A 27,320-nucleotide genomic window follows, 5' to 3' on the forward strand; every position below is an offset into this window, starting at 1 on the left:
GCCATCTCAATCTGACATCAGTGCTTTTTATTGGCTAAATCTGAATGAGATGGGGAGGGGAGGGCTCTACTAGCAAAGGAGTCTGGGAGATGTAGTTTCTAGGCACACAGCTCTGTGCCACAGAATAATAAGCTTAGAAGGGCAAGGGCATTGCTGAGCACTATGTAGAACCACTCTTACTAATGCCTGATGATGGGAGAATTCTTTTCCTTGGGTCCAGGAGGCCAAACATTGCTTAGTAGAGAGAGGTGTCACTATTGTTTAATTCCATCCAAGTAAAAGAACTGAACATTTTCCCTTTGTCACCACCTGAATGGTATCGGAATTCCCACAGAGGTATTCCTTTCATAATACCACTGCTGCATATTGGATCTGTTCAAAGGAGGATGTCTATCCGAGTCTTGGTTTGGAACTTGGAAAGTCACTTGTGTGAGGTGATGAATATATGGATGATTTCAAGGAACAAAGGAAAGCCCTTACACTAGGCATGGCTCACATGGCTCCTCATCATTGGTGGTGAGTCCTATTACCTTAAATGGTGATTTAGAAACAATCACCTGATTCTCTTGCAGTTCATGATTTCTCTTTTGTTGTGGGGGGGGGGGGGTACCAGGGATTGAACTCAAGAGCACTAGAACACTGAGCCACATCCCCAGCCCTATTTTGTATTTTACTTAGTGACAGGTTCTCACTGAGTTGCTTAGTGCCTTGCTTTTGCTGAGGCTGGCTTTGAACTCTTGATCCTTCTGCTCAGCCTTCTGAGCCTCTGGGATCACAGGCATGTGCCACTGTCCCTGGTCCATGCTGATTTCTCTTCAGACAAATCTTTCCTCCCTACATTTGCTGCTGTCTGATCTCTGAATCTTTAGGTAGATGTGCCCAATCTGTCTTCCCTTCTCCATGCCCCCCCTCCAAGCTAGGCCAAAATAAGCCCCTAGGAGAAGGGTACCATTCGTCAGGGTCTCCCTTTGTCTTCCTTCCAGTTCAAAGGTAACATAGCACCCAATTTTCTTTTATTCTCAAAAGCTTTTCCTCTCTTGCCAAAACCTGGCTCTAACAAAAAAAATGTTGTCTTTCAGAACGACTGTTTTGGTATGGACTGCAAGAGCTTACTTTGGAAGACAAAAACTGCACATCAAGTATTTCTCTGAAGAGATATTTCTGGAAACAGATACACACACACACACACACAGTCACTTGATTGGAACAATTCAATAAGGAAAGGATGATCTTTTCATATGATGTTGGAACAATTAGCTAGCTATATGAAAAAGTAATTAATCTTGATGCCCTACCTCACACAATACTAAATATCAATGCAGGATGGACTAGCCTAAATTAGGAAATAAATTCATGAGTATTCTAAAAAAATACATGGAAGACAATCTTCAGGACCTTGGGAAAGGCAACAATTTTTAAAAATCAGGACACAAAAAGGAATAATCATAAAAGAAAATGCTAATAAACTAAATTTCTTTAAAATTAAGAACATATGTTCATCAAGAGGAGTCAATAGGAGAGTAAAAAGGCAAGCCACAAACTGGAAGAAAATTTTTTTCAATAAATATGTCTGATAAAATATTAACATCCATGATATATAAAGAACTTCTATGAATCAATAAAAAAAAGAAAAAAATTCACTTAGATGGACTTGAACTGTCATTACATGTAAGAGAACATATAAAGGGCTAATAGCTATATGAAAAAGTACTCAACATCATTAGTTATCAGGGTAATATAGATTAAAATCACAATAAAATAACACTTCACATTTTCTAAAACACTGAAATCTTAAAAATTGGACAAAACCAAGTGTTGGCAATATTCTAAGCCAACAAAATTCTGATCTTAGGCGGATAGGGTGTAAAATGGTATAGTCACATTGGAAAACTGCTTTGAAACATCAATATAGCTGAACATAAATTGTTTTCCTAGATATATGCCCAAGAGAAACAAGTGTTTATATCCACAGCTTTACTCATCATAGTCCGAAACTGGAAATAATGCAAATATTCATTATTAATACAAAAGATAAATATATTGTGATATATTTATACAAAGGATATTACATACCCAGTTTTTAAAAAGTATGAACTACTTACTTTACCAAACAATATATGTAAATCACAGAAACATTGAGTTGAGTTAAAAAAAAAATCCTGTCTGATTGTATTTCTGTGAGGTTCAGGAGCAAATGACTCTATACTGATAGAAGTTATCCTTGAGAGTGGCTGGGTGTTAACCAGGAAGGAACCAAGGGGAACTTTTGGAATTTGTGGGAATGTTTATATCTTGATTTGGGTGGTGGTTAGTGGGCATATACGTTTGCAAAAAAAAAAAAATCTGTTGAATCATATACTTGAGATTAGTGCATTTACTCTAGGCATGTTTTTTGATAAAAGGGGAGAAGAGCCTGTAATCACATGCTGTTTAATGATGGGAGTAAGTTCTGAGAAGTGCATCATGAGGTGACTCTGTTACTGTGCAAGCCTCATAAAGTGCACTTATACAAGGCCCAATGATTCAGCGTACTTGCTTAATGTAACCAAGAGAGAAGATGAACAGGAGATGTCTGAGGCTACATCCTCATCAAACAGCATGCTATTTTATAGTCAGCCTTTTTATATAAGCAAAAGGAATACACTCTAAAGTAACAAAAAAAAAAGTATGATGTAGTACAAGCATAGGCCAATATATATCAAGTATCAAGTACTGAGCCTAATGATATGTGCTATGTTTTTATATGATTGGCATGAAGTAGCTTGTTTATACCAGCATCACCATAAACATGTGAGTACAGCATTGTGCTGTGGCATCAGGTGGCTAAAACATCACTAGGTGATAGGAATCTTTCAGCTCCATCGTAGTCTTCTGGGATCACCATCAACCTTGCTATGTTATGACCATATTTGGAAAAATTAAAAAATAAACATCAAATTCATTCTCTTTTTTCTACTAACAAATTTAATTCTTCTTCAAGAAACATTCACCTCTGATTGCCACACACAAATGAGTCTCAGAAGAAAAAGCATACATTTGCTTTTTCTTCAAACATATAGAGAGACACACACAGTACATACCAGGGTAGGTGAAGAAAAGACAAAGAAGAATCAGCCCTAGTCAGGCTGCCTTGGATAGCTCCAGTGCTGAGCAGAGTACTTTATACACTGGTATGATTTAGGTAAAAGTGTAACCCAAAAGCTCACATGTAAGACAATGCAAGAAAGTTTAGAGATGAAATGATTTGAGTTATGAGAGCCTTAACCTAATCAGTGCATCAGACCCCCATAGGGATTAACTGGGTGATAACTGTAGGCAGGTAGGGTGTGGCTGCAGGTGTGGGTCCCTGGGGACTTGCCTTTGGGTTTTATATTCTGTCCCTTGTAGTGTCTCCCTCTCTCTCTCTCTCTCTCTCTCTCTCTCTCTCTCTCTCTCTCTCCTTTCTGGTGGTCATGTCCTGAGCTGCTTTCCATCTCCACACTCTTCTGCCTCAGGGCCCAGAGCAATGGAGCCTGCTCTCTATGGACTGAGACCTCTGAAACCATGAGCACCATATAAATTTTTCCTCCTTAAAAATCGTCCTTGTCAGGTCTTTTGGTCACAGCAGAAAAAAACAAACAAACAAAAACAAAAAAACCTGACTAAAACACACACACACAATAGCAAGTAAACACTTGCTACTTTTCAAATTGAGTCTTTATAAGTGCACTCAGCTCCACTGAAGCCAAAGGAAGCAAGCATAGTCACATCAAGGGTGCATATTTGCTTCCCAAGGTACCCAGGGCTGACTTGGCTCCTCAGTAAGGGCTGGGGGCTGAGCTCCAAGGAGCCACTCCCCTTGGCTTCCCTTGGTCAGTCTGGTCCTCCTTATGGAGATGATGGGTTACCTGATGGCTGCTTCTCCAGCCTGGGAAAGTCCCTTCCATGTAAAATTTCCTGGCGTGCTTCCCACTCCCCACACCCCCCACTTTACTTGGTGGCCTCTGGGTAAACCAGACATGCTGCATTTGAACAATCCCATCAGCAGACAAGCTTATTTCAGTCTAGCCACAGACTAAAAAGTACCTGCATTTTCTGGTTTGGGAAATCCATCCTGTGTCTACAGAAATGAGCATCCCCTCCCATGAACTCCTAATAAATATCTGGAAGATCTCAAGGAGTGACCCTTGGCTGACCCACGTGTGCACATCTTTGAAATCCCTCCCTTCCGCACTTTCTGTGGAGCCAGGCGAGGGGTCTGAAAACCCTTGAACACTTTTGCGAACCATAAATTCAGAGAACTGTTAGTTTGGGGATTTGAGGAACAGATTTCAGGAAGTAGCAAGGAATAATCATGTTTTGGGTCATTTCATCATTGTCCGTTCCCAAGGGTTTACATATGTTCTTTGCCTATATCCCTACAGATCTGCATTTCCTGTTGGAAGGAAAGGAACCAAGTCAGTATTCAATTTGCAAGTGATATTAATCAAAATTGTATTTTAAGTGACAGTGCTCGGTAATGTGGGGATAGCTCCATCTCTCAAAGAAGATGTATTTTGTCTGCTTGAATATGAACAAAAAGCAATGTGTGTCTTCCCTGCATAAAGAATCATCTCATAAATATATATTCCTTTCCCATATGGCACATCCTTTCAACCCTAGTTATGTGTGCATTCTGAGGAACAGCAAGCAGGGGTTTCAAGCTGCATGACCAAGTTCATGTTATTTTAAGAATCCAAGAGTTTGACCTCAACCCAGAGTTATACTTAAAATGAATAGATTCTATGACTTGGAATTGTAAAATGGGAATTCTTTGCTTGATGAGTTTATTTCATCATCTCTGCGGGATAGGATAAATGGAGATAATGATAATTAGAGAAAGAATAATTCATTTTTGTCTCTGTGAACAATTCACAGAATCTGCAAGTTTTGGGTTCTAGCCTAGAAGTCGAATCCCTCTGGTGTTTGAACTTGTTTATTTCAGTCAAAATGTGACTACAGAGGAAAAGGATTAAGACAGTTTTTGAATGATTGCCAAAAGCATCTTGGACATCAAAAGGTTCTATAAAACAGCATTTTAATGGTTTAATGTAAATGAGCCAGAAATGGATATATTGCATTTCCTTTGTATGTACACAGAGTTTTAAACTAAAGGGGGAAATGCTTAGAGATAAGATTTCTGATTTCATTGAACCAGAAATGTTTCTAAGACTGATTAAAGGAGACTTGCTTGATTTTCCTAAGACATAGTAATTTGTTATATGTATTTTTAATTAATAGAGCTCCATATTTGCTATCATTGTCTAAATACAATCCATCCCTGTTCATTATTGAAAATACTGTGGCTACCATGGTTACAATAGATTTTATTTTCTTCATACTCAATAGTAATTTATAGCAATACTGAAAAATACAGAGTGTGAAATGCGGATGTCAGCAGAAATTAAAAGAATGTGTTAAGGCGGAGGTTGCAAGCTGGTGGCTGCAAGCTGGTGGCCTATGGGCCGAGTCTGTTCCATACTCATGAGTTATTTGGCCCTGAGACCATTCAAAATGATTCTAAATACCTTACTAGGATTTAAAACTCAGGTGATTTGATCGAGAAGTGAAGATTCCTAGTGACTCTTGACAAGTAGAAAATCAGGCCACCTTGGAACCTAGTTGTTGCACGGCAGCCATCAGCAGGAGCTGAGAGCAATCTACCTCTTCAGATGGGACAGGGTTTCCCAGTCGACTCCTCAGATGCTTCAATGGATTGCATCACCTGCCTGGCCCCCCTAGGCTTTGAGTGTGTGATCCATACTGAAGGTCAGAATGCAACACCCTCTGAAAATGGTCTCCATCTCAAGAAACACAGGTCTGCTCTATATTCTTTCAATGAAAAATGAACTCTGGATTGTTCAGAGTTGAACAATTCCCAAATGCAAATTCTTTGCTTAACTATCACTCCATCTGGTATTCCTCGCTTGCTCTTCATACAGCCTTCATCAAAGGGTCAGGAGAATCACAGTGGGCCACTTACCTGGTAAATACTTTAGCTGTTGATACAGCTGCTGAAAGAGAGAGCCCCTTAAAAATAAAATTGAATTTTTAAATTAATGACAATTCTCCAAGTTCAATCTTCAACCACTTTTCATTGAGTGATGAATAATTCACTGGGTTATTTAATTATTGCCTTAAATTTTTGGCAGACAAAAGGTAGAACTTATCCCAAGTTTTGGTTGGTTAAGACATTATCCTGGATCAGACAATATAATAAGATCAAGCATGGCATGGACCAGTCACATATTATGATGACAGAAAATGCATTTAAATCAAGTCAATCACCTTGCATAACTAAATTGTTTATCATACAGAAAGAGATTAGGAAGCATATCCAAATTATTACAAAAACCCATCACTGTCATAAGTAAATAACTAAAAACATAGTGATAGGAAGAAAGTATCATCCTATAATCAGGTTTGATTACTCATACCTGCTTTATAATCTGAATCTGAATAAAATGGCTAAGACTATGGAATATGTACAACTTAGTAACTGATAAAATAGCATCTAGTTATATCTTAGCATCAGTCCACATAATAAAGAAATGCCACAGACAGGGGCTTATTTATGGCTTATGACATCTAGGTCAAGCTGACATATGATCAGTTTTAGTAGAAATAAGTGCTAAAAGGAAAAGCTGATACCCAGAGTTTGCCAAGATTCACCATCACAAACTACTTTCTATCCAATTAAAGACTCATCATTACTACCATCAGGTGGGAATAAAATCCTCTGCTCTACTTGTGCTTCCCCTTGATCCTTCTTAGGTTCAAAATTTATCCGTAATATTCCTTAACAAATTCACTGAAATAGTCCCTTCCTCTCCTTTACGCAGAGCTCAGCTATGTTGCTGTCCTTGGTGTCCCTTCTCAATGACAGGAATGTCATGCTAGGGGTAGGGCAAAAAGAGTGGTGTGGAAGTTAGTCTCTAAGGAAATCAGAGTTGTGATTTACTGTTATAATTTGTGATATTTATTTCTCCATTCTACATATATTCAACAAATATTTATTGGTTATTTACTATACCCCAGGTCAGATATAATTCCTGAGATATGGCATTTAAATTAATCAACTGTTTCTCAATATCTCCAGTAATGGAAAATGAAACCTTTACTCTACAACTCTTGCTAGTATATTAGCTTTCACATAATGATATACTTTCTCACTACTAGCCCCCAATTTTTATACTTATTTATATCGTATTTATTGACTTAAAACTATTTAGTCACTTTTTCTGTTACTGAAGACTTCACCTATACATCAGTGATGAATCCACTGAAAGAGAAATTACCTCATTCACAATAGCCTCAAAATTAAATAAAATTCCTGGGAATCAATCTAATAAAAGAGATGAAATACCTCTACAATGAAAACTACAGAACACTAAACAAAGAAATTGAAGAAAAAGAAAGAAATTGAACCTTTCCTCAGAGATGGAAAGATCTCCCATGCTCCTGGATAGGCAGAATTAATATTGTCGAAATGGATATACTACTAAAAGCATTATGCAGATTTAATGCAATTCTTATTAAAATCCCAATGACATTCTTCATAGAAATAGAAAAACCAATCATGCAATTTATTTGGAAAAATAAGAGACCCAGAATAGCCAAAGCAATCCTTAGCAAGAAAAGTGAAGCCAGAGGCATCACAATACTAGAATTTAAACTATACTATAGAGCTATAGCAACAAAAATGGCATGGTATCGGCACCAAAATAGACATGTAGACCAATTGCACAGAATAGAGACACAGAGACATACCCACACAAATACAATTATATCATACTAGACAAAGGTGCCAAAAACATTCAGTGGAGAATACAAAGCCTTTCAATAAATGGTGCTGGCAAAACTGGAAATCCGTATGTAGCAAAATGAAATTAAACCTCTATCTCTCACCCTGCACAAAAATCAACTCAAAGTGGATCAAAGACTTAGGCACTAGAACAGGGATCCTCTGCTTAATAGAAGAAAAAGAAGGCCCATTCTTCACCATGTCAGCCTAGGATCTGACTTCCTTAACAAGACCCCTAAAGCTCAAGAAGTAAAATCAAGAATTAATAAGTGGGGGCTGGAGCTGTGGCTCAATGGTAGAGCACTTGCCTAGTATGTGTGAGGCACTGAGTTTGATCTTCAGCATCACACATAAATAAATAAATTAAATAAAGGTGTTGTGTCCATCTATAACTAAAAATAAAAAACAGAATCAATAAATGGGATGGATTCACACTAAATAGCTTCTCAAAGAAGACAATCAATAATGTGAGGAGAGAGCCCACAGATTGGGAGAAAATCTTTACCACATGTACCTCCAATAAAGCATTAATCTCTAAAATATTTAAAGAACTCAAAAAACTTAATGCCCCCCCAAAATAACTCAATCAATAAATGGGCTAAGGAACTGAACAGACACTTCACAGAAGAAGAAATACAATCAATCAACAAATATATGAAAAAATGTTTAACATCTCTAGCAATTAGAGAAATGCAAATCAAAACTACACTAAGATTTCATCTCACTTCAGTCAGAATGGCAATCATCAAGAATACAGGCAACAATAAATGTTGGAGAGGATGTGGGGAAAAGGTACACTCATACATTGCTAGTGGGACTGCAAATTGGTAAAACCACTATGGAAAGCAGATAGAGATTCCTCAGAAAATTTTCAATGGAACCACCATTTTCCCAGCTATCCCACTCCTCGGTTCATATCCAAAAGACTTAAAATCAGCATACTAAAATGCAGCCATGTCAATGTTTATAGCAGCTCAATTCACAATAGCTAAACTATGGAACCAACCTAGGTGTCCTTCAATAGATGAATGGATAAATAAAATGTGATATATATCTTCAATGGAATATTACTCAGCCTTAAAGGAAAATGAAATTAAGGCATTTGCCAGTAAATGGATGGAGTTGAAGAATATGATGCTAAGCAAAATAAGCCAATCCCCCAAAACCAAAGGCCAAATGTTTTCTCTAATATGCGGATGCTAATTCACAATAAGCATTGGGGGCACTAGAGAAGAATAGAGTTAGATTAGGTGGAGGGAAATGAAGGGAGGGCAGGGGAGGGGATGTGGTGATAAGAAAGATAGTAGAATGAAACAGACTATATATATATATATATATATATATATATATATATATATATATATATATATATATCTCCTCATGACCAATGTGATTCCACAACATGTACACTCAGAAAAATGAGAAATTATATCCCATCTACGAATGATATATCAAAGTGCATAAATGCATTATACTGTCATGTATAGCCAATTGAAAAATTTTAAAAAAGACTTAACACAATCATATCATGGTTAGTAATCACATCACCATTTCAATGCTCTTTTTCCTTCAAATGACTTGAATGCATTCAGTAGAAATATTTATAGGGTGCCTTCTCCCCTTATGAAGAAACAGGGTCATTCCTTTATTTATTTATTTATTTTAAGTAATTTGTTTCACCCCACAGTGCAAATTGGCTATTTGTCAATACCAGTTCATGGAACAGGCCTACCTCAGAGATGATGTTTTCATTGTCGCTCTCCTAGAGGATCTCAGTAATCATTATAGTTGTTTAATAATGACTACATTAAGTTGTTCAGAATTGCAGAGGGATTTAGGTAAGACAAGAGGGTCCAACCAGGTGAGGAGTCAGATAAGGAAGCACAATTGCACTGTAAAGGCGGCCCCAGCATGATGGAGACATCACAGCATCATGCTGGTATATGTGATTCAACCCCCCTTGTTAATTCAGCTCTCCACAGCCTAACTTTAATGAGGCTCTTTGAGCACCCATAGGCCTTCTCAACAAAGGTAACCTTCAGTGTCTGTTAGAGTCTGTAAACAAGTCAAAATAACACCTGGCATTTTGCCAGAGAAATGTTAGAGTTCATAAACAAGTCTGGATGGTGCCTGGCAAAATGCCAGAGGGAGTGGTTTGAGAAGTAACAAAAGCGAGCTATTAAGTGTGGAGATTCCTTATTGGTTGACTGATGTATCTAGTTTATGCTAATTAGATAAGCTGTGTGGAATGTATAAATACTGCTCCTGTCCTTCAATAAACGGCTCCTACTCCTGCTGTATCAATCAACACAAGTCGTTCGTCACCCCCCGGTTATTTTGCCCAGCCAGCCGGGCTGCGGCAAGTGTCCTCCTATAACTCAGCTACACAATGGAGAAAAAGAGAAAATTGGAGGAGGTGTTGGACACTAGAAATTTGGACACAAGAAAAGCATGAGAAAAGAAAATTCTCTGACTCTTCATTCAGATGGATGCTTGATCACTGTGAGATTCAGTTTATTGTAATAGGATCTCATATACCATGAGGTTACAGTGATAGTCAATTACTAATAGTTTTGGCTAAAGATAAACCTTGCAGAGAAATGAGATCCTCAAAAGATACTGAAACAAACATGTAACTGAGTAGAGAAGTGTTTATTAATTTGAATTACAAATTTAGCAGACCTTATACCTATCGTTATGCCTGCTCCTTCTGATAAAGTCATAATTGAGACAAATATGCAGGTAGAAGCCCCAGAAGCAATTTCCATGCCACACAGCATGAAGAGGAAGGACACAGGGAGCACGCTTCAGCTTTGCAATCTGCATCCTCAGCTTTAACCCTGTGCAAGAGTCTGGCCAGCTACCAAGAATCAGACTTAATTTTTACCCTTGAGTATAAATTAGTCCAGTACATTGACTGCCTGACTCCAGAGCTCAGCTCAGATTCAGCTTTCCCGGACCCCACCGTTCACTGTAGCCAGGGCTCTTAAGCCCACCAACTAATTAAGCTAACTTCCTGCAAGGAGAATTTTAAATATATGGGGGTTGTGTAATAAACACCAGTGAAATATTACTGTGATGGTAGGCAAGGAAAAGGTCATATCAACTCCAGAATTTTCTGATATAATTTATAATTTTAAAAGTCCATTATTTTATTAAATTCCTATAGGATATAAGGCAAGTCTAAGACATGGAAATCATATTAAATCTTTATCATTTGTTGGAATAACTGTTAATTAGGAATTACTTATATCTGACTCAGTCAAAAACAATGTTCAACCGTAAACGAGTTCAGAAGCATTAGACCAAGATGTATTAAATATTATTAGATTAGTTATTTATTCCACTGAGAATTAACTAAGATAACATCATGGTATTGTTACCATTTTTTATGGAGTGAGAAATTTAGGAGTATAATTATATTTGGAACAAAATATATGTAAATATACATATACATGTAAGTTTATATATGTAAATATATCACACACACATACACATATGTAAGAGAAACTCAGTAACAAGCAAGATACCTTTAAAATAATATGAAATAATCAAATTTCCAGCACAGAAGCAGTTGGTGAGACTTTGAGGAAACATCTGAAGTTGATGTTGAATGATCAACTGAACAGATGTGAATGTTGCCAACACTGGCAGATGCTATGTGAGAGGTGTAACAGTTGGACAGTAGCCATGCTGTGCAGACCTCGCCTGGAGGTCATGAAAGTAAATGATACTAACAAAAAGTTTGAACAAAAATAAGAGGTTTAAAGTATTGATGTAGAGAAGAAATTGAAAATACATGGATAAGTCAGGTATGATGGTGCACACCTCTAATCCCAGCTATTACTCAGGAGGCCAAACATTAGGTTGAGGCCATCCTGGGCAACTTAGCAAGGCCCTGTCTCAAAATAAAATTTTAAAATTTGGGGGTGTAGCTCAGTGCTTACTTACTATGTGTGAGGTCCTGGGTTCAATCTCTAGTACCAAAAAAAAAAAAAAAAAAGAAAATGAAAATATGTAAAAATATGGACATAATGGACCTGTCTAGGCCTGAGGAAATATGGGGATTTTGCAACTTTACAGGTATCTCTCCCTCTATCCGTGGACAGAATTGATAGACAAATACTTAGATGAATGTTTAAAAAAACATACATCCTCACAGGAGCATGATGATATCAAGAATGGTGAAGGATCTGAGATTTCACCCATTTGCAAGCTAACAAGTCAGCCTGACAGTTTCATGGATGCTGACAGAGGACATAAGACTTCGGATTCAGATACCAAAGGCATTTTCTTACTTACAACAATAGTTCTAGCTACAGTGTTATTATTTTCTATGTCAGTTCCTTGATCCTCATGTCCTATTGGGGTGAAGGGACAAGGGCAAGTTGATGTCTGCACATGCAGTAGGTTTTGTTATAGGAGAGGAATCTGTATCTTAAGAAACTTGAAACTTTATAGAGGGCTGGGGAAAAAGCCCCTTGCGAGGAGAGAGGGGGAGAGAGAAGAGAGTGACTGACTATATCTCTGGGGCTTGATTGCTATACTGCAAAACGGAAGTTGCCAGTGCTCCTGCTTGCAAGATACGCAGAAACACAGCAGACCAAGGGAGGTCTCCCAACAGGTAATACAGAATGTATTTTTAAAGCTCCACTGAATACATAAAAACTGTGTAACTCTGCACAACTAATTTTTCTATCAATGAATAAATTTAGAAAATACAACTACTAGCCTCTATTTTCATTTTTAATATTCTTTGAATTTTATATCACCCTATGAGGAAGGCAAGTATATTGGGTGCAGCAGGGACCACAAGGCCAACAAATCCTTTTAAGCTGAAATGGCGTCATCTTAGCCTTTGCCTTTGATAAGCAGTGCCCCAATCAGGATGACCAACAAGACACTATTTCTGGAATCACTAGTAATTAGCCAAGGGGAGCCAAATCAGCTAAATTACCACCATTAAAACTGGGGCTGTCAAGTGTTAAAGAAATAGGCCTCTAGAAGTGAGAGGAGAAAGATGCAGGTATGGAGGAAGCTCTAACCCCAGGAAGACAATGAAAGGGATGGAGCGGGTAGCTGGTCCCTGGAGTTCCTGTAGACCTCATAGATCTTCTGTTTCAGATAGAGTTCAGAACATTTTTTCTGGCAAGGCCATTCTCAATTCCCCTTCCCTTTCCTTTTATTTCCAGAAAGTTTTTTTTTAATTGCTTACAACATATGTACAGAAAAGTGAATACATCACTTTCCCAAGTGGAATTCATCAAAGTAGGTAGCACCCAGCACTCCAGAACCAATCGTGTTCTTTTCTATTTTCCTAGCTCCCCTATCTCTACAAACATAGGTATGTTTGCCTGTTAGTGTAGTCCCTTTAGTAACTAGATTTTTCCCTCTCAATTTCTTGTTTGTGAGATGCATCCACACTGGCACATGAGGTTTTGCATTATTTACTCTCATTGCTTGATAGTATTAATGAACATGCCATGATTTATTTTTTATCCATTCTACTGTTGATGGCCATTTGGACAATCCTCAATTTGGGGTGATTATAGACAATGTTGATCTAAATTGTATAGTACATGCCTTCTGATAAGCATATGAATGAATTTCTTATAAGTACATCCTTGAAGGCAGAATGGCTGGGCTCTGTAGCATGTATATATGCAGCTTCAGGAGAACTGCCAAACATCTTTCCTAAGTGGTTGCAGCAATTTATACCCCTCAGAAGCCAGTGGCTCCACATCCTAGCCAACACTTGATATTTTCCATCTTTTTCATATTAGGCATCCGGGTGCCTATTAGTAGCTGTAAATGAGTGTTAAGCTCAGTGTGCTTTAAACATGAAGCAGCTTTATTTTTCTAGCCACTACTTTCAACCATGCTGTCAAATCCTACTTTTCCATCACTTAATAATATTGTAGGAAAAATCCCAGGGCTTTGGGGTCCTTTTGTTATTACAACTTAGTTTGGGTCTGTTAAAAGTATAAATCTCTGTCTGATTCAGAGCTCTCAGCCCAGACTACACTTGAGGATTAAGGGGTAGGAGTAGAATAGTATGTGGTCTGCCCTTTACAGACTACCCTCCTCCCTTGTCTCGGTTGTAGTTCTACTTTGGGGGCAGAGAGAAGGAAAGAGTCAAACAAAACTGTCTGTGTGACATTACAATCATCTCCTTGTTTATGGCTAGTACTGCTGCAGTATCATGGAGGATATGTCTGATATCCGTCTCTGGTTCCTGACACACAGCTTCAAAAACTCTTGGAATTTCCAGATAGGAATTGTTGTTATGATAATAAGGTGAATCTGGTGGGTCTCTAGGCTGGGAGCTGGACACTAGAAAGATCAACCATATGATTAGAAAATTAGAATTTTGGTTCAGCCTGGTCTCCAGAGAGGGAAGATCAGCCCAAGGGCTAAGTAGATGTCCAATCTGGGAGGTAATACCAGTTCCCACTCTGGTAGGTACCCCAAAGTTCTTAGAGAAACTTCTCTTGGGGCTACACCACTCCTCATCTTCAGTTAAATGATATGGTTAATGATTAAATCAATTGTGTCTATGAAATGAAATCCCAGTAAAAACTCTGGACACCAGGGCTCAGGGGAACTTCCTGTTTGGTGAATGCCTTGATATACCTGGTTAATGACATGCCCTGACTCCACTCCCTCCTGGGCCTGAATGTTGAGTTCTATGAGCTACTCTAGTGAATGATCAAATTTGAACAGGTTTTGAAAACCCCTGAATTCGTAGCTATTTGGTTAAAAGCATGACTGATCTGGGGACCTCATGAGCATCTGCACTCTGAAGTTAGGTAAGTCTTCTTGGGGGATCATGTCTGTGGAACCTGATCCTAGTTCTAGGTGATTAGATTCAGGACTGAACTTCAGTACAACCTGGTTGTATAAACACAGAACTGGTTTGTCCCTAATTGTCTCAATGGTCAGTGTCCAGAAACTGACTCTGTCTTGGAGCTGCACCCGGTATTCTATGGAAGGTGGAAAGACCTAGTTCCAGCCGCACCACTAGCTCCTCCTTCAGTCTCCCACAGTGGCCTTCTCAGCCACCTTTTGCTCCTAGGACCCCTGGGCAGCAGACAATCTGCCTAGTTGGAAGACTGACAACAGAGGTCAAGTCTAGTTCCCTTTCTTTTTTGACCCCAAGACCCCCCTCAGGAGCCTTCTATGCCAGGGAGAGGTAGGAAGCTCCATTCTTACCCACTACTCCCACATTACTGTCTCTCTCCAAGTCTTTTTGTCTAGTTTATGATGGGAGAAATGCAGGGCATCCAGCCCAAGGGCTAAGTAGATGTTCAATCTGGGACAGGTAATACCAGTTCCCACTTCTGGTAGGTACCCCAAAGTACTTAGAGAAACTTCTCTTGGGGCTACACCACTCCTCACCTGGATTAAGGAAAGGAATTCATACCCTGGTCAAACACCTTTGTCCCTCAAATTTTAGGTTTCCAGTAATTCTTACTCTTCCCAGGTTCTTTTATGGGCTGGGGAGGAATTCTTGACCACTGACAGTAGGACTTGCCAGCCAGCTGTTAGTAGTTCCTGCAGAAATTGCCTACCTATGTGAACAGCTCTCACTAGGAGGTAGGCAACCTTAAATCTCCATGTCGGCTTTAGGTATCAGCCATTCTTCCTAGACTTTTTATGAATTAGCAAGCAGACAAATAAAAACAGGCCATAACACTTATTGTTGTTTGTCTTCATAATAGCTGCCATTCTGACTGGAGTGAGATGAATTCTTAGAGTGGTTTTGATTTGCATTTCTCTAATTGATAGTGATGATGAACACTTTTTCATGTATTGTTGATTGATTGAACATCATCTTCTGAGAAGTGTCTCTTCAGGTCCTTGGCCCATTTATTGATTGGGTTATTTGGGGTTTTTGTTGTTGTTGTTGTTTTGTTTAGGGTGTTTAGCCTTTTGAGTTCTTTATATACCCTAGAGATTAGTGCTCTATCTGATGTGTGAAGGGTAAAGATTTGCTCCTAAGATATAGGCTCTTTATTCACCTCACAGATTGTTTCTTTTGCTGAGAAGAAACTTTTTAGTTTGAGTCCATCCCATTTATTGATTCTTGATTTTAATTCACTACAGGGACACAGCCACACCAATGTTTATAACAGCACAATTCACAATAGCTAAACTGTGCAACCAACCTAGATGCCCTTCAATAGATGAATGGATTAAAAAATGTGGCATATATACACAATGGAATATTACTCAACAATAAAATAGAATAAATTCATGGCATTTGCAGGTAAATGGGATGGAGTTAGAAAAGATAATGCTAAGTGAAGTTAGCCAATTCCAAAAAAACCAAATGCCAATGTTTTCTTTGATATAAGGAGGCTGATTCATAGTGGGATAAGAAGAGGGAGCATGGGAGGAATAGATGAACTCTAGATAGGGCAGAGGGGTTGGAGGGGAAGGGAGGGGACATGGGGTTATTAATGATGGTGGAATGTGATGATCATTATTATCCAAAGTACAGGTATGAAGACATGAATTGATGTGAATTTACAGACAGAGATATGAAAAATTGTGCTCCATATAAGTAATAAGAATTATAATGCATTCTGCTGTCATATATAAGTAAAAAAAAAAACAAAAAAACAGACCACCTTAATCAACAAGTATATTTTTGGGCCCCTATTTCATGCACTTATACCATGGAATAAAAATGGAAATGGATCACAGGATTTGTGGTGAGAGACCTTAGTTGATTGATTAAAGGAGGTTAAACACCCATAAAAAGAGATAGAATTGGAAAATCACAGATGAGAGGGAGAATTGGTCCTCATTGGGGACCAAATGTAATTTTATGCTGGCGATTTATACAGTTTTCTTTCTCTGCTTCCCTCATTGGAGCAGCACTAATTATAAGCAAGGGAAGGTGAATGCCACATAACTAAATTGGATTATTTTTATTGTTTCCACAGGAACCACGCCATGTGGGGAATGTTTATTCAGGGAATATGCTGTGTTTACCTTCATTTCATTCAATTGTCCGCAAGAGTGATTGAATTTTATGTTCTAAAACTTTAATTCCATGAAATACACTTGAAGTATATTGGTTTTAAACAGGATATGAATTTCAGAACTCCTGGGCTATCCCCTCTGCACTTGGGTACTTGTGTTCTGCTATTGTTTTATTAAGTTGGTCTTCCCTTTTGCTTGAAGACCATTTGCAAACCCCCACTGTTAGAGTTGGGGCCTGGATCTTTCTGATTGGCAGCCATAACCATAACCATGATCAGGAGAATATTTTGATGGGGTTTTGATTCCATCACACTAGGTACTGGAAGGGAATAGACCAGCAGGCAGCAGAGTGTCATGGTTAGGAGGTCAGACCGCTTTGTGACTTGGGGATGTTGCTTATTCTTCCTGAACTGCCATTTTAACTATTTGTACATGGCAATAAAAATACTGCCTCCCTAATAGGGCTGTTTGGAAGATTAGATGAGAAAACACATATAAATCCCTTAGGACAGTGCCTGACGCAAAATAGTGCTTAATAAATATGACATGTTGCCCAAAATAGCAGGGTGGGGTGGGGGTGGAGACAAATGTTCTTAGTGCATGTGTACAGAGCCATTACACATTTTACAAGTGTTCTGGCATTTTTGTGGCCTGTGTTGTCTCCAAGAGGGATCTATAGCTTTTCATTGGGTTGGGGGGCCTTCTCCACGGAGAAGGAAATTATCTCATCAGGGTTCAAGTTCCCTGGTTGCAACGCCCACTAATGTTGATTTAGCTCACTGACAAAGCCACACATCGTGCAGCCGCGGTCATCGCCCTCCGTGTTAGCTTAATAATCCTCCAGTTACTCCTCTGTGGTTGAAGGGCATGTTTGCTTTCCAGAGGAGGCATCAAGAGGTGAAATAACGTGTCCCAACTGGGACAGAGGGAGCGTGCGATTCCACTCTTCTCCTGCTAGAGGCTGCCATAGATGGGGGAGTCCTAGTCCTAAAGAAGAATTTGACCTCTCAAACTGCTGCTCTGATTGTAGGTGTTTCATTTGCTAAGTGATAAAGAGGCAGTGGGGGATAATAGAGCACAAACAGGCCAGTCATCATATTTTAGTCCCTGCCCTGCCCTCATGGCTCTGTTGCTGGGTGCCGTCAGTCACATGACCTTTCCAGCCCTCATTCCCACATAAACAATAATGTAGCACCAACAGGGACACCCCTGAGTCACCTTCCAGTGCAAGTACTCCATGTGCTTGGAGAGAAGGGAAATGACTCCTAAATACTACTCTAATATCTTGTTAAACTGGAAGTGATTTTACTTTAAAACTTTCTTCTTTGCCATTAAACAATATTAAGCAAGTTCCCCCACGCAACTCCTATCCCCCATCCCTGCTCCCCAGCAAGTGGCTGTTGAGTGTGGCTCTGGGCTTCTTCAGACCCAAAAGAAGCACAAGACCAGCAATCAGTGGGTGTTCCAAATGCCCCAGGCTGAGGACCCTTCCTTGGCCCACCCTCACCCCCTTGGCTTTTTCCTGGTGTTGTGGGTGGTGCTGCTTCCTACCGAGCTTCCTGGCAGCTGCTGTTCTTGGATCCCCATCTGTATGGGCTGCCAAAGACAGTGAGCTCATGGCATGGCTGTCTGGCCCAGCATTCTCTTTTCTGCACAGGCCTCACTCCATTCTCCTCTCAGGCAAATGTACAGCTGGCTTCAGTAGCACTGAACTGTAGTATAATCACTCAACTGTTCTCTGAAAATGTTGGGCCCAGTTCTGCCCTGCTCAGCATAGATACACACACCGTGACAATGCCTGTGGTTGTCTCTCAGAGCTGCGCCAGTTAATGTGCCGTTTCTCACAAGCAAATATATCACATAAGGAAGAAGCTCAAGAACTCCACTAATATTGTGGGTAGATCTCACCAACACAAAGCTGAGGGGGAAATCAGACTTAAAAGACCATGTATGTATTAGTCTACTTACTTATATGTGTACTGTACTTATAAAGTGCAAATACAATCCAAACTGATCTATGGTTCTGGAGGTCAGATTGATGTTTACTTTATGGATAGGGAGCAAAAATAGCCCTCTAGGGTGCTAGTAAGTGTTTATTTTTCAGGCCAGATAACTGATTAGTGTAAGTTTTTGATTGTTTGTTTGTTTGTTTTTTAAAGAACCCTCAAACCACATACTTATAATGTGTGATCCTGTGCATGTATGTATAAGTGTGTTGGTGCATATCTAAATATATAAAATACTTCAATAAAATGTATGTAGTAAAAATATATGTACAAGTGATTCACAAGTCTGCACCTATTGTCCCCAAATGCTGTTTTTCTTACTCTGAGTCCAAGGAAGAAGCCCTTTTTTTTAGAGGCAAGGTATTTTTCCCTCTCAGATCACTGCATAAAGAGTATGAGCTCCAGTCTCCCAGTCTCCCAGCAACTAGCCTTCCTGTGAGGCCAAACACTTGGTTATTCAGATTGAAAATTTTAATTACTAAAGGGGAAAAGGGGTGGGGATAATTATAGTTATAAGAGTTACTCTTGTTCAAAATCTTGTAGGTCGAGCATTTTACAGTTTCAGTGTGTCTTATAGTATCATCTTCTAAGAGATGATACACTAAGGGCCTGGAGAAATACACAGACCACATGGCTTATAAATATCAAAACTGGAATTTTAGTTAGAATAAAAAAAAATCAGGAGGGGGAGAACAACTTCTGCAGAGTCTGGTTTTATAGACAATTGGTGTCCTTAGCCAGGGCATGCTGGAGCAGCCTGCTTGGTTCATGCACTTGGGCAGTCGCCTTGGCAAAACTCATCGAGCTCTTGTTTGAGGAAATCTGAGGGGTGGTGAGCACTGCCCAGTGCTGCAGAACACAGGGGCCTGCAATGAAGTTTCTGTGTTTCTGTAGAAAGGGCTCCTCCGTCATCCAAAATAGGTGCACACCAGTTTCAGAAAATCCTGCAGATCCGGAGCCAAGCACCTACGGAAGAACTGACCAGATCTGTCCAGTTTCCACTTCTTCAATCTCATGTTTTTCCATAAATCTTAATATTTTGCTTCAAATCATTGTTTATTGAAGCATTATACATTATCTAAGCATTATATATTATTTTATGGAAGTATTAAATATGCATATACACACAAAAAGTACACATATCCTAAGTGCATATATTTTTACTACATACATTTTATTGAAGTATTTTTATATATTTAGATATACACACAACACACTTACACACACATGCACAGGATCACACATTATAAGTATGTGGCTTGAGGGTTCTTTAAAAAACAAACAAACAAACAAAAACTTACACTAATCAGTTACCTGGCCTGAAAAATAAACACTAGCACCCTAGAGGGCTATTTTTGCTCCCTCTCCACAAAGTAAACATTAATCTGACCTCCAGAACCATAGATCAGTTTGGATTGTATTTGTACTTTATAAGTACAGTATCATATAAATAAGTAGACTAATACATACATGGTTTTCCAAATCTGATTTCCCCACTCAGCTTTGTGTTGGTGAGATCTACCCACAATATTACACAAAGTTATCATTCATCCTCATTTGAGTCAATTTTCCATTAAGTGTAAATAGGAATTTACTTACCAATTCTGCAGTTGATGCACATTAGAACTTCTATTTGGGGTCTATCAGGTACAGATATATGCCTTAATTTAACAAAAAGAAAATCTTTGATAAAGCTTCTCCCTCAGGGCTGGGTAACTAGTACTCATGAATGACTGCTGGTGTCCAGAATTCAGCTGTACTTAGCTGGGACATGTTCCTGGATGCCTGGCATTAGCAAGTAAAGTCCATGAGTCCCAGGAAGCCAACAGAATCAGCTATTTCAGATAGCTTCTGTGTGCATTAACAAACCTAGGTAGAAGAAATATAGGACAGGTAGGAGACTCCAGACTAGCTCATGTGGAGATGCTACCCTAAAATTCATGGGAGCCCAGTGTCTTCTAGAGGCCAAAACCCCATATTAGTCTCACAGGGAAGACCAAGTTACAATCAGAAGTCTTTGAGATAATTAGGAACATTATAATTGAGGCCCAGATAAGTCACATTTCAAAACACAGTTGGAAGAGGAGGACTTTGGGGTCTGTAGATTACATTTGAGATAAAAATTTATGACCACAAATCAGTGTTGCTCTCTGCACAAAACATTTCAGGGAAGGCTGGCATGAAGAACACCTTGAAAGGCCAGCATTTTAAGCTGCATATTTTAAGTTATGGCATTGCTTATAAGTAAAAACTATATATGCAAAGGATATTGTAAAGGTCATTCATCTTTTGAAAATATCCAATTACATCCCAACCATGCTCAAGAAAAGTAGGCTGAAATCAATTGGGCCAATGTGATAATAGCAAGTTGAGTACAGAGGAAGAGCACTATAAACTGAGGCCCTAGAAAACCTAATAACTGTCTGAGCCATATATATCACTATCTGAAACAGAACTTCATACTTCAAATTATAGACTTTCTGACTTAGGATGGTTCAACTTCCATTTTTTTTTTTACTATGTTGTGAAAATTATGCACATTCCAAAGAAACCAAATTTTGAATTCTGCTCCTTCTCCAGGCTGGTGATGTGCCCTGTGACATTCTCCTCCAATGCTGGGCTGCAGCAGTGAGCCACAGTTCCCACAAGGGAAACAAGCCATCCTCCATCCTGGGGAGTGTGCTTCGTTGCTAAGCTACCATGTTTGCACTGGTAGGAGAGGTACATGAAATGCATTTTTTACTTAGAATATTTTCAGTATACCATGGGTTTATCCGGATGCAACTTCATCCATCACTTCACTTTCTTCTCTCATTTTCGAGGTAATTAGACTGTCTACCTTGCTGTATTGCTGGATTCTGCTTTTATCAGGTCGATTCTCCCCCAAATTGTAATGTAATCATATGCAAAGTATCTCTCTTAGAATGTGGCTTTGTGCTTGCTTCTCTCTTGTTTTCTCTGAGGAAGGCAAAATTGTAATGCCTGGCTTTTTCTTCAGCAAATGCTGTGCTCATAATTTCAGTGAGAATCCACTTATTATAGTTTACAGTTGAAAAGTCTATGAACTTGATACCCAAAATCTATATGTCCACCTGGACGATGAGGGGATTGGAATCTTAGGAGATGGAAGTGGTGCCTCCAAATCTCCTCATCACACTCTAGTCCATGTGTCCCTCACAAGGAAATCAAAGGCTGACACATACTCTGTGCAAGTTTCAGGCAGTGTAGCGTTAAGTGAACCGAATGCCTTACCTACACTGACACTATGATAGGATCATCTGAGCTGATTGCTCTGACGCCCAAGAGGTCCATTTCCTTCCCATACCCCGCAGACCCAACATGTGAAACTGATATCCAGATTAGCACAGGTCCCAGGGACTCACAAGCAGGTTATTGAATGACCATCCTGAGGAATGGAGGAAGCTGATTTCCCAGGCAGGCAGAGGAGATCTCCTTTCAGGACAAAAAGGGGCAACAATCCAGCTCAGGTAGCTTCATGCTAACTGACAGCCCAGGACACAGCTCTGATGATGCAAATGAGTCCAGCTGGATTCTGATTGACCCTATGAATCCACGTAGTGCTTTACAGACCACCAGTCCCTTCAGAGGCACAGTGGCCTCAGGGAAGGACAAGAATCACAAGTCACTCACTCTGCCTACACCTGCACACACACCCCTAGACTCCAACTTGGACCTGGCAAAGGTGTGATCTCCAACCTTCAGACAGGTAAATGCAGTAAGAGCTCACTACCCTTCCTTGCAGAAACTTCTGGTCTCCTGGTGTCTGTGGCCTTTCTTCAGGGTCCTATTACTTCAGCCCTGGACACTTTTACCCTCTGGCTTCCTTTCTAGTTTCCTCTGTTCAGCTAGCACTGGCCTCTTCTCCGCTTCCCCGTAGGATTGTTAATGTTTGTGCAGGAACCTTCCTGCCACCTGGAGTCATCTCTCTGTATCTTTCCTCTTTGTTTCATTTTGGTTCGCAGCAGGGCACCACAATTTTCTCGCTTTCTGTTAATAAAAATTAAGCAATCAATTTCCTTCCCCTCCATTACACCTAATTCCCTCTGTAACTCAATTATTATTGCGACTCTGGCAAGTGCTTTGCAAGGCAGATGGCAGGAAAGACACATTGCCAAAATAAAGGGCATTGTTTGCAGAGGAATATTGTTTACATGGAGGTAATGACACTTGCCTTCCAAGGATAGATTATCTTTTCTCAAATCAGATTCATGTAACTCTGTTAATGTAATAAGTTTATGCAAATGTTGCCAAGGTCAATATAACCCCAAGTAGCAAACTACAGCAACCATTAAAAAACTTCATATGTACACATCCATACATACATGTAAAATTTTCTTCATTCAGGGGTGGGATGAAGTTAGGATAAACCTATTCCGTGACTTTTGATTTCTAGCTGTTTTGAGTTCTACAACACCTGATTTGCAAAGGTGTTTTAGGTTCTTTGTCAGGGTGCAGAGCAAGCCTGGTAGATTAGATTACGGTTCTTTGTAATGACACTTGGAAAGATTCAGTCTGGCCAAGAATGGTGAAAGAGTCCCAGCTCAAGTGGGAACTTCAATTAATTGACTGATTACAAATATTGCTATGCTGGGGTGGGAGGGAAAGGAGAGAAAAGAACTAGCATCCTCTGTAATATTCGTGACAGAGAGAGTAAAAGAGACATCATCATCCCCTCCTGCCCACTGTGGGGACCCTGCAGAAGTTTGGTGGGCTATTTCTTTATAGTATTGGGTGGAACTATAAAATGGAGAGGCTATTTTCTATAAGACAGTTATAATACCAATCTTCTTACTTTATAGTCTTACTTTGTTTATAACACTTTCTGTTGTGTTTGTAGAACCACCTCCATTTCTCCCTATGCCTACTTCCTTGGGTAACTCTCGCTTCTAGCAATTTGGTTCTCCCAGAAAACAAGAAGAATCCCTGAACCACTGATGTCAGGATCAAGATTTATATTTCCCTGCACTCAAAAAAACCTGGGCATCTGTGTCTCATTAATTCCCAGAGTAGATGTGAATTTATCAGGATACAGAAGTCTGGAGCATCTGGCCAGGAATTTTCTTCTTCTGAAATAACATAAATATGCATTGCATAAGTGATTAATAGATAGAAATGTGAAACAAGTCTGTTCCCTTTGTACAATACTGTTACAAAACTTTAATACAACAGGAAAACATATTCATTGTTGAAACCCCAGAAAATTTAAGTAAGCACAATAAAGCACAATAAAAATAATTGGAGATTATAGTCACTGATATTTTATTGTATCTCAGCAGGGTTTTTATTTTCTTAATGTGCTCTAAAAAATGGGATCAGCCATATAAAATCTGCCATATCAAATCAGTAGTTATGTTAGTCAACTGTCCATTGCTGTGACAAAATTCCTGAGGTAATCAACATAAAAGGAGGAAAGGTTTATTTTGGCCCATGTTTTCAGACCATGATCATTTGACCCCTTTATTTTGGGGCCTGTGGTAAGGCAGAATATCATGGTGGGAAATACATGATGGATCAAAGCTGCTCACCTTATGGCAACTGGAAATCTAAGAGAGAGGAGGGTCTATGTCCTAATGCTCCCCTTCAATGGTCCATAATAACCTAACTTTCTTCTACTAGGTCCCCATTCCTAAGGGTTCCACTACTTCCCAATTAGCACCACAGGCTGGGAACCAAATTTTCAACACATGCTCCTTTGGGGGAGATTCAAGATCCAAGCTATAGCAGTACTACATCATTAATATTGTTTCCATCTCATCAAACATATGTTAGCATCATTTTAATGGCTACAAAGTTTCTCTGTTACATGGATATACCATAATTCATTTTAACTGGTTCTCGGGGGTCTATATTTAGAAGATTTTGAAGGCTACATGGCTACTTGTAGTACAACTGAATTTTTTCTATTGTTAGTACTTTGCAAGTATCATGACTATTACCTTAGAACAACTTATTAGAGGTGAAACTTAAAGATTATTCAAAGATTTCAGGATTTTGATATTGATTGCAAAACTGTCTTCTGGAAAGGGATACTTGGTAAACTATGATTTTTCAAGGCTGCATAATTTGATCTTTATTTTTGGCACCTGAAAAGCCCTACCTGTGATCTTTTGCATAGATTCACTTCAGCAGCATGGCTAGACATCTTAGGCATTGGTGTTCTTTAATAGCAATCTTCAAGTACTACCCTTTCAGAGCCTCAGTGTTTGAAGCCCACCAGTTATTATTAAAAGTCTTCCTCATTTACACAACCATTATCATACTTGGCATTACAAATCAGTGGCCCTAGGCTTGCATGGGATTGGAGGGCTGCTCACTTAGAGCCATTTTCATAATTTATTTGAAGATTTTTGCTCAATATTCATAAAGCCAAATGTTCCAATAGTTTATCTGCCAAGCTATTATGGTCCTGTCATTGTATGTGAGGCCCCTGTGTCTGAGGCAGGACTGGCAGCCGCACCCCAGCTCCAGGAGCACAATGCAGGTAACGTCCGCTTTGGCTCCACTCCCAAAACCACAACACACAGATGGTGGAGAACAAAAGGCCTGCATGGTCCACCGTGATTCAGCTGTCTCCCAGCCTTGGCCCCAGCCCTCCTGGGTCCCTCCTCCCAGCAAGCACCTCTGCTTTCTAAAAGGCCACGCTTGAAAACACCCCCAGTGTTGGTCCAATACAGGGAAGCTGAAAGGAGAGCCATTTAATGTCACTCAATCTTCTCATTAGACGTTGTCATTGCCCTCCTCTTCCAATGTCAGGGAAATAAAGTCCATCTAGGTGCCAACAAATCCTCCCGATAGAGCGGTTGCTATGGCAATCTTACAGCGATGAATTAAACAGCACACCATGCAGTCAGAAGGTGTTGGCTCAGCAACTGCTCTGTGCTGGGCCACATCTTCTTTTGAAACTAGTTGATTTTCTGTGACCCAACCTCTATTTTGTATCTCTGTGTTTCAGGCACAGTTCTTTGTTAAGGTATTTGATTTACTATGGAATCAAGACTTGCAGAGGGGAGAAGAAGGGGTAGAGTGGAGGATAGCTGAAAGACTAGGAAAAAAAAAACAACAAATACAAAGGGATGATTTTTAAAAAAGAGAGGGGCAAGCTTAAATAGAATCAATTCATTCAAAACCAGGTGCAGAAGGATAATGTGAATTCTGTGCCCTGTGAGAGGGTAAAACCAAATCAGCTCTATCTAATGTTGGGCTGGTTTAAAACAAACCTCATGCTATTATTAATCTAATCCCTGCTTTGTAAGCCGTGACATTTAACTGGGTAATTAAATAATAATTGAATAAGTCTTCCAGGCATAGAATCAGGCCGAAAAGCCTATTCCCCTGAGGCAATTTTCATCAAATATTTACTTACTCTTCAGTATTAATGATGGGAATTTAATGTTATATTTTATATTTACATACTAACATTGTTTGAAAGACCTTTTGTAATTTATAGTTTCTCAAGTTACACATATGACTTGAATTAAAAACACAAAAGAAAAATCTGGGGGATGGTAAGTGTACATAAATGTAAGGCAGGTGGGATGGGACCAACCTTCACGACAGTTAGCTCTACATCTGCTGGGGCTCTTGCCTATCATGGTCTACCTGTAAGCATCATAAAAACTTTAACAGTTCTTATTCTACAAAGAAGTCCCTCATTCCTTGCTAGGCATAACTGGAGCTTCTTTTCCAAAAAAAAAAAAAAAAAAATCCTTGCATTTTGCTAGTTCTTCAGGAGGATCAGATAGAGAAGTGTGCTGGTAAATGATGAAGAACTGGCTCTTGGGAAGGAATGTATGCCTGTGTACATGTTCATCAATTCATTCTAAATTTTACTGGTAGAAAAGATATGTAATACATAATTTAAAATCATAATCAAATATACAATAAAATCTCTTCCTAACTTCCATATAGCCAATTCATTAGCACAAGAATGCTTTTTGCTGAATTCTCATATCTGTAGCCAACCTGTACTTACTTGCAATTAACAAATAAGTATAGTTACTACAGGAAGGATGACTGATCCCTTGATCTATGTTGATTATGATGAACAAAGACATGTGGGAGCATCGCTCTAGTGTGTGTAACCTCTCTGCTGAATCAGATTATGGTTTTTATGACATTGGAAATATTTTACCATTCACAATGTAATGGCTGTAGACATGATGATACACTTTAAGGTTTAATTTGCATTGTTAACATTTTTCACTATTTTCTAAAGTCTAAACCAATAAAGCACTAAGTTCAGCCCTGATTTTTGTCACTTATATCAATGTCTATACATTCTGGCAGATTTAAAGCCATCAACAAAGACGACCCTAAAAGCTGAGTTGAGAAGGGATGAATGATAGAGGACCATTGTGTGGTATTTCCATCACATAAGTATGAAAGAATTAAATAACCCCAAGAACACAGGTAAAATATGGTAAAGTAATAATAAAATGATGAATTTTGAGTAGTTATTATCTTTGCTTTTTATATAACTC

The sequence above is a fragment of the Marmota flaviventris genome, chromosome 5 (genome assembly GCF_047511675.1).
Source record: "Marmota flaviventris isolate mMarFla1 chromosome 5, mMarFla1.hap1, whole genome shotgun sequence".
NCBI lineage: Eukaryota > Metazoa > Chordata > Mammalia > Rodentia > Sciuridae > Marmota > Marmota flaviventris.